This window comes from Piliocolobus tephrosceles, chromosome 7, assembly GCF_002776525.5.
Source record: "Piliocolobus tephrosceles isolate RC106 chromosome 7, ASM277652v3, whole genome shotgun sequence".
In the NCBI taxonomy this organism is placed as follows: Eukaryota; Metazoa; Chordata; class Mammalia; order Primates; family Cercopithecidae; genus Piliocolobus; species Piliocolobus tephrosceles.
Window position 1 is genome coordinate 126,463,792 of NC_045440.1, and position 14,465 is coordinate 126,478,256.

Sequence of the window (14,465 nt, forward strand, 5' to 3'; positions counted from 1 at the left end):
CTGCTAATAAAGACATACCCCAGGCAGGGTACAGTGACTCATGCCTGTAATCCCAGGACTTTGGGAGGTTGAGACAGGCGGATCACTTGAGGTCAGGCGTTCGAGACCAGCCTAGCCAACATTTTGTATTTTACAAAAATTAGCTGGACGTGGTGGCATATGTCTCTAATCTCAGATACTTGGGAGGCTGAGGCAAGAGAATCGCTTGAACCTGGGAGGCAGAGGGTGCAGTGAGCTAAGATCGTGCCACAGCACTCCACTGAGCGACAGAGTGAGACTACATCTTAAAAAAAAAAAAAAAAAAAAAAAACCCAAAACTGGGTAATTTATAAAGGAAAGAGATTTAGTTGACTCACAGTTCCACATGACTGGAGAGGCCTCACAATCATGGTGAAAGAGCAAGGGACGTCTTACATGGCAGCAGGCAGGAGAGCTTGTGCAGGGGAACTCCCCTTTATAAAACCATCAGATCTCATGAGACTCATTCACTATCACAAGAATAGAACGGGAAAGACCCACCCCCATGATTCAGTTACCTCCCACCGGGTCCCTCCCATGACACACACGTGGGAATTATGGGAGCTACAATTCAAGATGAGATTTGGGTGGAGACAGAGCCAAACTATATTGGCAGATCAAGATCCCATTGCATTAGAAATCAAACTCATAGGAATCCAGAAAGAGCACTGGAGGCAAGCTAGGGAACACCAGGCACAGGGGGATTTAACTTGGTGGCTTCTGAAATGCATATCAATTTGCGCCACTCTCCGTTGCCCTCAGGATAAACACTACTGAGCTCCTGTTTCCCCTCTCCTCTCACCGCTTTCATAAAGTCCCATACTACCCCTAAAATTGGCCCTAGCACGCTTGCATTATCAGTACTTCTGTTTTCTTTTTCTCCACTAGACATCAGCTCCAAGAGGATAGCCCTAAGCCAGGCTCCATCTCCTCCGTCTCATGTATCTCCCCCACTCCCACCAGGACAGAAGCTGGCACTTAGTGGGTACTCAAATATCTGTTAGATGAATAGAGGAACTACTCATGAGTGGATAAGAACCCAACAACCTTGCTTTTGAGAATACTGGCTTATCAGGGGAAACTGGATTGTTTTGTTCACTACTGTGTCCCCAGTGCCTACACCAGGGGTCTGGCTGACAAATCATCAAAAAATATTTGGCAGGGAGAAGTAGGGGACATTCAAAGAGCCTGTGGGTCTTGGGGCAGAATGTTCAGGGAGAAGACTGTGTGAGGTTTGGGAAGAGCCTTGGAATTATGTCTTGGGAGATGAGTTGGGATAGAATTCAATGAGAATGGGGAGCCAGCACGGATCATTACTGACAGAAGAGATGGGTACGATCAGAGATTTAGGGGAGATTTGCCTGGCGGCAGGCACAGGGCAAATTGGGATGGAGAGACTTGGGAAGGAAGGAAAGTCATTTGATTCCCATAATCTAGGCAAGGTGTCAGGATAGTAGGGACTAGTGTGGAGCCATCTGGAATGTTACGAACAAATGACGAAGAGCTTGGATTCAGATTATAGGAGAGAAACCAACTCATGAGCTAAGGCCTCACACCCTGGGCCAGCAGGGGGTATCTGAGATGACTCTTGTGTTTGCCAACCTGAGTGACAGAGCTTGGTGCCCCCACAGGTTTGGGAAAGGAAATGAGGAAGCCAGGTGATCATCTTGACTTGGGACAAGGTGGGTTTTCCATAAAGATAGAACATCTATTATTTTTATTGTGGTTGTTACAATTACTATCATTATTATCTTGTTGGTTAACATTATTGAATATTTCCTATATACCAAGTGGTGTTGTGCACTTTTCTTCAATCAATATTATTTGATTCCACAGCAATCTTGTGTTAGTTTCTATTATCTCCATGATACAGATGAGCAAACTGAGATTTTCTTTTACTTCTGAAATGCGCTTTCCCTCAAACAAGCTAGTTGTTACAACATTTTTCTACCACCACCCATGGGACACCAGGCGCACTTACTTTTTCATTTATTTCTCTGCATGCCTGCTTTGATCAGCCGGAGCTCCTTGACCAGACTTGCTCATTCCATCAGCCAAGAAGTAACCCCACTTCTCATTTGTGTGTAGGGTTTTGCTTCTTCATATCTGTATATGTCTTTATATTTTGGCCAAGCTTCCTTACCCAGGGTCATTGCGTCTTGGTACATTAGGACTGACAGTTGAATCCCAGCACTTTGGGAGGCCGAGGCGGGCAGATCACTTGAGGTCAGGAGTTCAAGACCTGGCTGACCAACATGGAAACACCCTGTGTCTACTAAACCTACAAAAAGTTAGCCAAGCATAGTGGTGCATGCCTGTAATGCTAGCTACTTGGGAGGCTGAGGCATGAAAAAAGCTTGAACCCAGGAAGCAGAGGTTGCAGTAAGCCAAGATTGTGCAACTGTGCTCCAGCCTGGACAACAGCGAGAACATGTCAATAAATAAATAAATAAATAAATAAATAAATAAATATAAAGACAGTTGTTGGGAATTCCTCTGGAAAAGGATAAAGCAAATCACAAAGACATGGCTTTCATGTCTGAAAAAATCCACTGAACATTATTTTGTGTCTTGTTCTTATATACCCGTAGCTCACACTCAGTCTCAAAATCTATGGAGTACAGAGGTTACCAGTATAAATCCAACTCTATGACTTTGTGGGAAGCTATGGCTGCCACGTCACTTTTGAAATTGACTAACGTGTTCTTGCACCTAACGGGGAACCACAGGGGTCAAAGAAGGATCTAGTTTTGGTCCCCACCTTAATTCAGCAGGCCGGCTCCATGCTGTAGCTCTTGTTTGTGCAACAGGAAGGTAACGGTCTTCCCATTACCTTCTTCTAAAACCCAGAAGGTAACAGCACAGAATGGGTGTAATGAAGGCTCTGAGACAGATGGCTGAGGAAACCTCTCTTCAGCCTCAGCATCTTCAGGGGGAAATAGAGGTCCTAGCATTTCCTGCTCTGCCTCCTCAGGGCTAAGAGGCCCCTGCAAGAGGATGCATGTAAAAATGTTTTGTGGGCTCTCATGCACACTCAGGACGTGAGGGATACTTATCACCATCAGCAGCATCACCATGGTCATTACTGGTGCAGAGGCGATGGAGAGGACTGTTGGCAAAAACGAACAAGCAGCCTGGTGACTTTCTACAAAAGAGCAACAGTTTACAGAATTGCTTAGAAATGTGAAAGAGGAATTGTGGAAGAAGGACAGCCCCCACAGGTTCTTTCTCAAGTGTAAATTAAAAATCACGCCTCTTTAGAACCCTTCCACACTGGACAGACAGGGTAAGAATTTTGCCTCCATGGTGAAGGTGATCCTACAAAGGACCTTCTCTTCCCACCTTTTGGTACATCCCACACGTGTCCTGAGTGACTTTTTTTTTTTGAGATAGAGTCTTGCTCTGTCACCCAAATAGCTGGGATTACAGGCGCCTGCCACCGCACCTGGCTAATATTAATTTTTTTTTTTTTTTTTTTTCAGTAGAGATGGGGTTTCACCATGTTGGCCAGGATGGCCTCAAAATCCTTACCTCAGGTGATCTGACTGCCTCGGTCTCCCAAAGTGCTGGGAATACAGGTGTGAGCCACTGTGTCCAGCCTGAGAGACCATCTAAAAGATGGAGGACGGGGGTGCTGGGAATATTGTCAGACCCCTGGGAAGTAGGGGGACTGGCTGACACACCAGCACCCACCAGTTGTTGGTCCATCCACCACGACATCACACCAGGAAGGTCAAGCAGAACCATCCCTTTTCCGACCCAAAGTTGGTCCTGGTGTTATCATAGGAGGCCTCCCTGGCCTGAGGGCTGTTCCAGGTCCAGACAGGGCACATCTTCCACTAGGCTATCAGAGGTCGCCTGCCAATAACCCCCTAGCCTATGTACCTTTGTGTGGGCCATGATACCTCTCTGATCCTTGTAAAATGAGTGAGGCTCAACAACATCAGGTCCAGACTTGCAGCCATAATTCGCCTGGCCTTCACCCTGCCTGACCGAAGCTGTTTTGTTGTGTTAGGACACAGTCGTGCATGAGGCTCCCTGCCTGCAGCCTCCAGGAGTCACGAGTATTATGCAGGGCTCGTACACTGTTGCCTGCATGGGAAGGGCCAGAGTTTGTGCAATAGGCCTCGTGTTTCTTCCCATTAGCCTTAGGCATGCAGAAGAACCTACTACAGGACATTCATCTCATATAAGACTGAAGACAGGACAGAAAGAAGAAAGAGAGAGAGAGAGGGGAGAGAGCAGGTAGATAATGGTGCACTCCTTATGTCATCTGATCCTCATTACAGCCCTAGGAAATAAAAAGAAAAATATCTATTAGTTCAACTTAAAAACAGATTTAGCTCCAGCAGCTTCAAAGTAAGATCCTTTACCTCCCAAAACAGAGGTTCTACACAGGGGTGTGTAGCCGAGGGTGTAAGTCACGTATGTACCCCGCCATTACACGCTGCAGCGTCAGAGTCTTCAGGAGGTTCTCACTCCAGCTGCCCATCGGGATCACCCAGGGAACTTCAAAACCTACCAATACCTTGCCCTACCCCAAGATTCTGATGTAATTGGTCTAGGATATGGCTTAAGCACCAGAATATTTAAGCAGATGTGATTTCTGATTTTAAAATATCTTTCTGGAGGATTAATGAATGGGAGAAGGAAATGAGCGGGGGCCCAAGAGAAACCAGGCAGGAGGCCTAGATGAGAGATGATGGTGCCTGGGATCGGGGTAGTCACAGTGGGAAATGAGAGCACTAGATGAAATGTGGACCTGATTTGGAGGTGGCATGGACGGTATGAGCTGGTGTGTGTCTCTCTAAAGACTAGCGTTTTCAAATGTGGAGCAGAGGCAGTCATCATCCTAACTGTGGCAATTTTGTGGAAGCTGAGAACAACAGCAGATCTTGGCCTTCTGAATCTTATGGGTTCGGGCTGGGAGTTCTAGCTCACTGCCCATTCCCAGGAAACAGCAGCTCAGCTTCTCCAGGGCTGCTGGAGGAGCTTCCTAAGAGGTGGAGTGAGAGGAACGACTCAGGCTGCAAACCAAGCTCAGCTTGACCACTGTATTAGTTTCCAATGGCCGCTGTTAGAAATTACCACAACCTTAGTGGCTTAGAGCACCACACATTTATTCTCTTAAATTTCTGGAGGTCAGATGTCAAACATCAGATGCACTGAGCTAAAGTCAAGGTATTGGCAGGCTGACTCCTTCTAGAGTCTTTGAGGAGAATCTGTTTCCTTGCCTTCTCCAGCCTCTGGTGTTCACCTACGTTCCTTCTCCATCTTCAAAGCGCATCACACCAACGTCTGCTTCCATAATCACATTGCCTTCTCCTTCATAGTCAAAACGCCTGCCTCCAGAATCACTTGAACCCAGGAGGCGAAGGTTGCCGTGAGCTGACATCATGCCATTGCACTCTAGCCTGGGTGACAAGAGTGAAACTCCATCTCAAAAAGAAACCTCCTGTCTCCCTCTCATAAGGACACTTGTGGTTACATTTAGGGCCCACACGGGGAATCCAGGATAATCTCTCCATCTCAAGATCCTTAATCACACCGTCAAAGTCCCTTTTCACATCATCCAAATCCCTTTTGCCGTACAAAGTAAGATTCTCAGATTCCAGGAATTAGGACTTGGATATCTTTGAGGACCATTTTTCAGCCTACCACACCCTGGGTCCTGTGCAAAGAGATGCCGAAACACAGCCTCTCGATGTGGTTTGCATCTGAGTGGTTTTTGTCTGGGATTTAACTGGCTTCAGTGAATGGCTTTGTGGAGGACATTCTATCACAGAATAAGAGTAAACCTTCACCCTTTATCCAAGGCTTTGAGATAAAGGGAAGTCTCTTCGAGGTAGAGATGAAAGGGGTTCAAGGGAAAGCTGCAAAGGGTGTCCTGGAGGCGGGGATGGAGGGTAGAATGGAGAAAGATCTGACAGACAGAATCTCAGAACTGCTGAAAAGCCGTGTCTCGCCCTGATCCGTGCCTGGGGAGCAGAGAAATCTCATTCCTCTCCCGGCTCCAGGAAGATGGGGTGCGCACGAATCACCCACGAGGAAGGAAATGAAAAGGTGATGCCAGGAATTGTCGATATTATAAATCCCTGTAGTCTCACAGCCTCTCTAAATGTTTTGATAGCAGAATTTGATGGATTGTAAATCAGAGCAGGCTTGTCTTAAACATTTGATAGTGCCTTATTTATTTACATATGTGACACATAAAACCAGAATTGATTCTTTCTTCTTTCTGTCTTAGCAAGATATTTTTTTCTGCTTTCAGAAACGCATCACTTTTCTCTTAGCCCTGGTTTTCCGTGTTTGTGGGCGTATAGGTGTGTGTGCTTGTACATGGTGGCAGCTATTATGATTCTTTCCACACAGAGAAAGAATACTTTGCCTGGGAGAAGACTATAGCATCAGGAATTAACTGAAAAAATAATAAAGCTACTTTGCTTCAAAATATGTCTTAATCTTGCTGCTTAAAGAAAAAAAAAACAAGATTATTGTTCAGAGAAAGAGGGAGAGTAATGGTGTTACAATGTGATCGATTTATGATTTGAAACAGGTAGATACACATACAAAGACAATTTCCTGACTTTCCTGGCTCAGGATGTAGAGTCATGAGTTACCTCCATCTCCTCAAATGGATCGAATTAGCCTCATTATCATACTCTTTCTCACACACTCATTTCAAGTTTACAATACATCTAGGTCTGGGCACAATGGCCCACGCCTGTAATCCCAGTGCTTTGGGAAGCCAAGGCGGGAGGATCACTTGAGCTCAGGAGTTCAAGACCAGCCTGGGCAACATAGTGAGACTTTGGCTACATTAATTAATTAGTTAATTAATTAATTAATTAATCAATCTATTGGGGTTGCCCTTGAGTCATCATAAACATTGCTGCCATTTATTGCACGTTTGCAGGTACCTGACACTATGATGGAGTCTTTACAAGCATTATACCATTTAATCCTCATACCCCCATGAGGTGGTCATTAGCTCCAGATACATTTATTTATTATAAATAAATAAACCAAATCTAGAAGCCATGTAGCTTGCCAACCTCCTACAACTGGAAGTGTCGGATAGAACTGCAATTCAAACCATTCTGTACTGATTCTAAAGCTAATGGACTTACCCACTCAACTGACTTCTCAAGAATCAGTGCGGTCTAAAACACCCTGACCTTGACATTGAGCACAGACAGCCACCTCTGGAAGACACTTCACTCACCTGCCTAGACAGGCCACAAACACCTTGTAATGGTGGTGAAGGTCCTCTCACCGTACTTATATTCTGTTCCTTCCCAAATCTTGTGGTGGACCTTGACTAATGAATAGCGCAGGTCACCTCTAAGAGTCTTCCCACTCCAGTGCCCTACGGACCTTCTTGATTCTGGCTTTTCTCCATCAGCTTCTCCCATCAAAGATGGAGCATGGCATTTGGGTGCAAAGTTCTTTTTTTTAAATTAATTAATTTATTTATTGAGATGAAGTTTCGCTCTTGTTGCCCAGGCTGAAGTGCAATGGCACGATCTCAGCTCGCTGCAATCTCTGCCTCCCAAGTTCAAGCAATTCTTCTGCCTCAGCCTCCCAAGTAGCTGGGATTACAGGCATGTACCACCATGCCTGGCTAATTTTGTATTTTTAGTAGAGATGGGGTTTCACCACATTGGCCAGGCTGGTCTCGAACTCCTGACCTCAGGTAATCCACCCTCCTCGGCCTCCCAGAGTGCTGGGATTATAGGCATGAGCCACCGCACCCAGTCTCAAAGTTCTTTTTATAAGCTGTCAAGACAGTACATCATTCTGACTACTTCAAAAAGCCGTGTGCTATAGTTTTTTTATCCACTTTATAACAACTATTATTTGGGATTAAAATTTCTTCTAATATTTGATCTGGACTCACAGATGACTTTTTTCTCTCTCTCTCTCTTTTTTTTTAATCTGTTTGAAGCTCTTATCTCATATTTATCTCTTCCTGAATTGTCTTAAGTAGGAGAAAGAAAAACTTATTTCCATTATAAAACCATTGAGGAGCTTTGTTTTCATGTTGAAAAGGGAAAAGTACATTTCAGTGAAGCTTTTTAAGACCTTTCAAAAAAGTATCTTTGGGAAGAATATGAATTTTAAATAATAACTGAATAATTTGAAAAGTATTTGCACTGAACATAAAATTGTCACAGGTCGCCAGTGAGTCTCCTCCTCGGTTTTCACTGCCACTCACGAGTGTCTCAGGACTGTTCCTCACATGTAGATCTCAGCTGAGATACCCTCTCCTCAAAGAGGCTTTCCCTGATTATACCATTGAGAGTAACTTTTGTTTTTTTGAGACGGAGTCTTGCTCTGTCGCCCAGGCTGGAGTGCAGTGGTGTGATCTCGGCTCCCCGCAAGCTCCGCCTCCCAGGTTCACGCCATTCTCCTGCTTCAGCCTCCTGAGTAGCTGGGACTACAGGCACCCACCACCAAGCCCAACTAATTTTTTGTATTTTTAGTAGAGACAGGGTTTCACCGTGTTAGCCAGGATGGTCTCGATCTCCTGACCTCATGATCTGCCCATCTCAGCCTCCCAAAGTGCTGGGATTATAGGCTGAGCCATCGTGCTTGGCCAAAAGTAACTTTTTTGTCACCATCACATCATTTTTAAAACCTCTCTGCATAGCAATTACCACTATAAGTTCTTTGTTTTCTGGTTACTTTCTGTCTCCCCTCCTAGATGGTGGACTCCTTGAAGGCAAGATTCTTATACCTTATTCCCTGAGTATCTAAGGCAGCGCCTGGCACATAGCAGGCACTCGAGAATGAATGAATGAATGAACGAACGAACAAACGAACAAATGAATGCCTGAGCTATGCTATGTTTATATTTCTATTTCTAAAAAAAAAAAAAAAAAGGCTGGGCGCAGTGGCTCAAGCCTGTAATCCCAGCACTTTGGGAGGCTGAGACGGGCAGATCACGAGGTCAGGAGATCGAGACCATCCTGGCTAACATGGTGAAACCCCGTCTCTACTAAAAAAAATACAAAAAACTAGCCGGGTGAGGTGGCGAGCGCCTATAGTCCCAGCTACTCGGGAGGCTGAGGCAGGAGAATGGCATAAACCCGGGAAGCGGAGCTTGCAGTGAGCTGAGATCCAGCCACTGCACTCCAGCCTGGACAATAGAGCGAGACTATCTCAAAAAAAAAAAAAAAAAAAAACAGATCTTCTGCTGTAGATCCCTTTTAAAACACCAGGAATGTTTGAGGAAGGCAACAGGGTGGTAAGATGCAGATTGCTGGCGACGAGTGCCTCTCACAGCTCACTCCCAGAATGTGCAGGGAGGTGTTGAAGGCAGGGATGACGTGATCAGATTCATGTTTAGAAACATGATGTTCAGTCATGGCATCGGTTGTGAGGTATGGGGCAGTAAGCAATCTATTGCTAAAAATAAAGGCTTGAAGTTTGTGAGTGGCTTACTTTTCTTGATTGGCAAGGACTGGATAGACAAGGTTATTCCTATTAAAATGTCATCCCACTCATGTCCTGAGAATCTTTCTTAAGGAAGAGGGAATGGTGTGAGGTTAGAACCAACCCAACAAGGATGACAGGTGACCCTGAGAGAATGTTACAATTTAGGCATCCCAGCAACCATGCTGTCGTGGCAGGAAAAGGCTGAGAAGTGCTGCTTTAGAAAGGAATGGTGGCAGCGAGGAGGCTGGCCTGAAACTGTGTCTGTCAGGATGTTTTCAGTTACAAGTGACAGAAAACCCCATCAAACTGGTTTAAACAAATTGACACCGTGGAAAAATCTGTGAGTCTGTTGGACTGGGGCTCAGTGGGATTCAGTGGGACATCATCAGGACTGGTTCTCTGCATCTCTCAACTCAGCCTTCAGCTCAGCACCCAAGCACGCTCTCCTCCATTGTGGCGAGATAGCCTCTGGTGCCTCTTGGCTTCTATCCAGTGCCCTCAGCAGCTCCACCAGAAAGGAGCACATTCATTCTCCCAAGGGTTCCAGTAAATGCTCCAGAATGGAATCCCCCTGATTCTGACTGCTCTACTTGGATCGGGCTGTTCCTTAATCACTCACTGTTCCTGGAGGGAATGATGTGCTCACTGGCAGGACCAAGTCACATGTGCAGTGCTGGGGGTTTGAAATGGGCCAGGCATGTGTAGGGGTCTTTCTCTAGAAAAACTGGATGGTCATTGCCAGAGAGGGAGGGAAAGGGCACTAGATAGGCAATGCCGGCATCCAGCTGGGGAGGCCCAGGGCTCAGGCCAGGTGCGCCACTCACTGCAGGTGTGGAAGAAAGCCCCCGAGCAGGGCCTGGGGCAGAGGAATGAAGAATTAGGAGACCTCATGGAAGCAGAGTCAGGAAGGCCTGGGGCATAGCAGACTCCAGGATGGGGAGGTTGTGGAAGAGCCAGTGCAATCCCAGTTTCCAGCCCTAATGACTAAGTCGATACTGGAGCATTTGTTTGGAATAAGGAACATTACAGAAAGATAGGGTTTGGGAAGCAGGTGATGAACTTGATTCTAGATGTGTTAAATCTGAGGTCTATGTGAGTACCCCTATTCCTTCCCCCAGTGGTGATCATAGATGCACATGGCATGCACTTGAAAGAGACTCTTAAAGCCACCCAGCTCAGCTGCTGCCAAGTTTCCCCTTCTCCTGGTGGGGATAAATGAGTAGACCTTGTTCTCCAAGTGGAATTGGATCATCTATCATCTGTTTTTTGTTTTTTTTTAGACTCAGTCTCACTCTGTCACCCAGGCTGGAGTGCTGTGGCACTATGTCGGTTCACTGCAAATTCTGCCTCCCGGGCTCAAGCGATTCTCCCACCTCAGCCTCCTGAGTAGCTGGGATTATGGTGCCCACAACCACACCTGGCTAATTTTTGTATTTTTAGTAGAGACAGGGTTTCACCATGTTGACCAGGCCGGTCTCCATCTCCTCCTGAACTCAAGCAATCCACCTGCCTCGGCCTTCCAAAATGCTGGGATTATAGGCATGAGCAACCGTGCCTGGCCGGATCATCTATTTTTTTATTCATGTATTATTTTTCCTGGTTTTCTTTTTTTTTTTTTTTTTTTTTGAGATGGAGTCTGGCTCTGTCACCAGGCTGGAGTGCAGTGGCGAGATTCTGGCTCACTGCAACCTCCGCCTCCTAGGTTCAAGAGATTCTCCTGCCTCAGCCTCCTGAGTAGCTGGGACAACAGGCGTGTGCCACCATGCCTAGCTAATTTTTGCATTTTTAGCAGAGGCAGGGTTTCACCATGTTGGCCTGGCTGGTCTCGATATCTTGACCTTGTGATCCGCCCGCCTCAGCCTCCCAAAGTGCTGAGATTACAGGCGTGAGCCACCGTGCCTAGCTTATGTTTCCTGGTTTTCATGAATTATTCTGACTTTGTTAAGCTTTCAGTGGAGAATGGCCACTCCAGCCTTTGTCCGGTTACGAATCCATCTAGTCCCTCCTGTCTTCTTGCCAGCTGCCTGCAGCTGGGAAGGAAAGTCTGGGGCTCTGGAGAGGAGGGGCCAGGGCTAGGAAGGTTGGTTTGGTAGATATCTGCAAGGATGAGCAGATCTTTGGGATGGATGAGTTCACCAAGAAGGATGGAGAGGAGAGGGATGAGAAGAGCCAAGGGCATGGCAATGCACCCACTGAGAACAGAAAAATAGAAGAGGAAGCCGAGGGGCCGGGCATGGTGGCTCACACCTGTAATCCCAGCAGTTTGGGAGGCCGAGGCAGGCGGATTGCTGGAGTTCGGGAATTTAACACCAGCCTGGGCAACATGGTGAAACACTGTCTCTACTAAAATACAAAAAAAGTAGGTAGGTATGGGGGCATGCACTTGTAGTCCAAGCTACTCAGGAGACTGAGGCATGAAAATTGCTTGAGCCCGGGAGGCCAAGGCTACAGTGAGCTGAAATCACACCACTGCACTCCAGCCTGGGCAACAGAGCAAGACTCTGTCAAAAAAGAAGAAGAAGGAGAAGGAGAAGGATCGAGATCAAGAAGGAGCAGCCCGTAGGGGTGTTTTGAGGATGACAGTTTGCCCTGCAGAGTCAGTGATGGGGGATATATTTGGCAGTTTAAGATAAAATTGTCAACAGAGCTGGGAGGGCAGAATCCACAGAGGTGAGGGGCAAAGCATGCAGTAAGAGAAGCGGTGAGCAGGTGTAATCATAAACTTCTTTTGAGAATTTTGAGGGTAAAATCATTTTAACAACAGATACCCTCTGTTGTGTGCTGCAAGCTCATCAAGGATCAGGCACAGAACCAAATATACTCAAATTAGCTCACTGGATACTCTCGGCCGCCCTTTGATGTGGCTACCATTTTCATCCCCATGGTACAAACGGAAAGGCTGAGGCTTCAAAGGATTGGTGGAACTTGTCCAGGATCTCTCACCCGTGGCGTGGAACCAGACCTCGAAGGCACGTCTCTCACTCAGGAGCCTGAGCTCTTCACCTCTGCCATGGGATGAAGGAGCTGATATAATGATGTGTAGATGGTGGTGGAATCGAGCTGTCAGGAGAGATTTAGCCTTGCTTTTCATGTTCGCTTTGCTTTGCTTGGTTTGCCTTTTTATGGAAACGGCAACCTGAGATGTTTGTAACCCTAAGGGAAGGGGACCCAGTGGAGGGAGACAGGAGTTGACAGAACCCATGAGTGCTGAGCTAGAGGCCTGGTAGAAGGATTAGCCTTTTAACAGGGAGACCAACTACCTCCTCCTAACCAACTGGAAAGCAGAGATGCTTGGAGATGGAAAAGGTGAGCTGGATCTCAGCAAGAAACAAGGCAAAATCTACTAAAACAGAGAGGCAAAGTTGGGAAATTCATATTGTAACAGTTCCATAGGAAATTCGAGAAGTAGGAACAAAAGGTGAGTGAGAAAAAATCTCAGAGCGGCATGACCAGGTGAGATGAGCTAGCGGAAGTGCACAGCACCTGATATAGTGGCTGGCCGCTGAGAGGCGCTGTGGAGGAAAACGGGGTCTGATGGGAGAAGGAGTGGAGCAGTCCTTCTGAACATCAGTTTGCCAATCCCCTTACCACTCCCACTAGCTTACTAATCAAAGTCACCCTGTGATTAGTCCCAGAACATACCAGTGTCAGAGGTCTCCATTCGGGCCAGTTCTGCAGGTGAAGGATCACCCCATTTTACAGCTGCAGGAACTGAGATTGGCCATGGTGAATTAACATGCAGCATTTGGTATTCTCTGGCTTGCATGTGGGTTTGGGGGTTGTGAGGTGGGCAACAAGGCTGTGGCCAGAGAAGAGTAGACTCCTAGTAAGTGATGAAGCTAGGATTCAAACTAGGGGTGCTGGCTTTAGCCTGTGTCCCACTTCCACTGACCTGGTGGGCACTAATGCTGAGCACTGATGGAAAACAAGGCCCCTGGAGGCCAAGGCTTTTCCTGTTGAAGAGCTTTGCAATTCACTGGTTCAGAGTAAATGAGTAGATTTGGGGCTCCAGGTTCACATGGGTCGAGACCCGGTCTATCTTCTCAGGCATCAGTGGCTTCTTCTGCCCCTGAGTGCTGACTACCCTGTCTGAAGCCAGCACCCCATCCCACCTCTGGCAAGACACCCAGCCTCCTCTCAGGGCCCTGTGTTACCCAAATGTGTGGCGATGCTCACACGGCAGGCGGCGTGAAGTAGCTGCAGACCTCACTTCAAACTTCCATGGGCCACTCATGTAGCTTTTTTGGTTAGAAAGGATCATGTCAGCTTTCTTCCTAACAAGAGCTTTTCAGAACAGCTCGTTGAAAAAGACATCGCAATTCAGTTAAAATCTTCCTCCTTTGAACACTCCCAGAGGGGCAAGGCCACCTGGAATTTGTGAGAAATCTCATTTATAGACATAGTATCAGGAAATAGAATTGTTAACAATGAACAATTGTGTATCATAGGGATCAAGCAGCAGGCGTGGAGCCAGGATTATCTGGATTCTACCCTCTTCAGCAAGCCATTGAACTTCTCTGAGCCTCAGTTTCCTCATCTGTAAAATGGAGATCACAGCCATCGGTTGGTGTTCTGGGAATAGTAGAGATTATGCATGTAAGCCAGGTATGGTGGCTCCCATCTGTAATCCCAGCACCTTGGGAGGCTGAGGCAGGGGGATCACTTGACCCCAGGAATTTAAAACCAGGATGGGTAATATAAAGAGACCCCTATCTCTACAATTTTAAAAAATTGTTTTAATAAGCTGGGCATGGTGGCATGTGCCTGTAGTCCCAGCTACTCAGGAGGCTGAAGTGGGAGGATCACTTGAACCCAGAAGTTTGAGGTTATAGTGAGCCATGATCATGCCACTCCACTCCAACCTGGGTGACAGAGTAAGAACCTGTCTCTAAATAGAATACAGTTTTAAAAGATTATGCATGCAAACAACATTTTAGTACTATCAGGTTTCCTTGATCAACAAACCCCGTCTTTTTAAAAATGTGTCTGTTTGAGCAACTAAGCAA

At 46.5% G+C, this 14,465-nt stretch overlaps 1 protein-coding gene across 2 annotated transcripts in view; it reads left to right on the forward strand.

Annotated features, from left to right (window-relative positions):
• The window catches only part of ZHX2 (zinc fingers and homeoboxes 2), a 193,849-nt gene that overhangs the window by 149,317 nt on the left and 30,067 nt on the right, over positions 1–14,465 (forward strand). The window contains exon 3 of one of the 2 annotated variants that reach the window (XM_023224599.2): positions 13,908–14,064. The exons of the other annotated variant lie outside the window; for it this stretch is intronic. The gene's annotated coding sequence lies outside the window, so the exon portion shown is untranslated. The remainder of the gene's footprint in view (positions 1–13,907; positions 14,065–14,465) is intronic. 2 annotated transcript variants of the gene reach the window in all.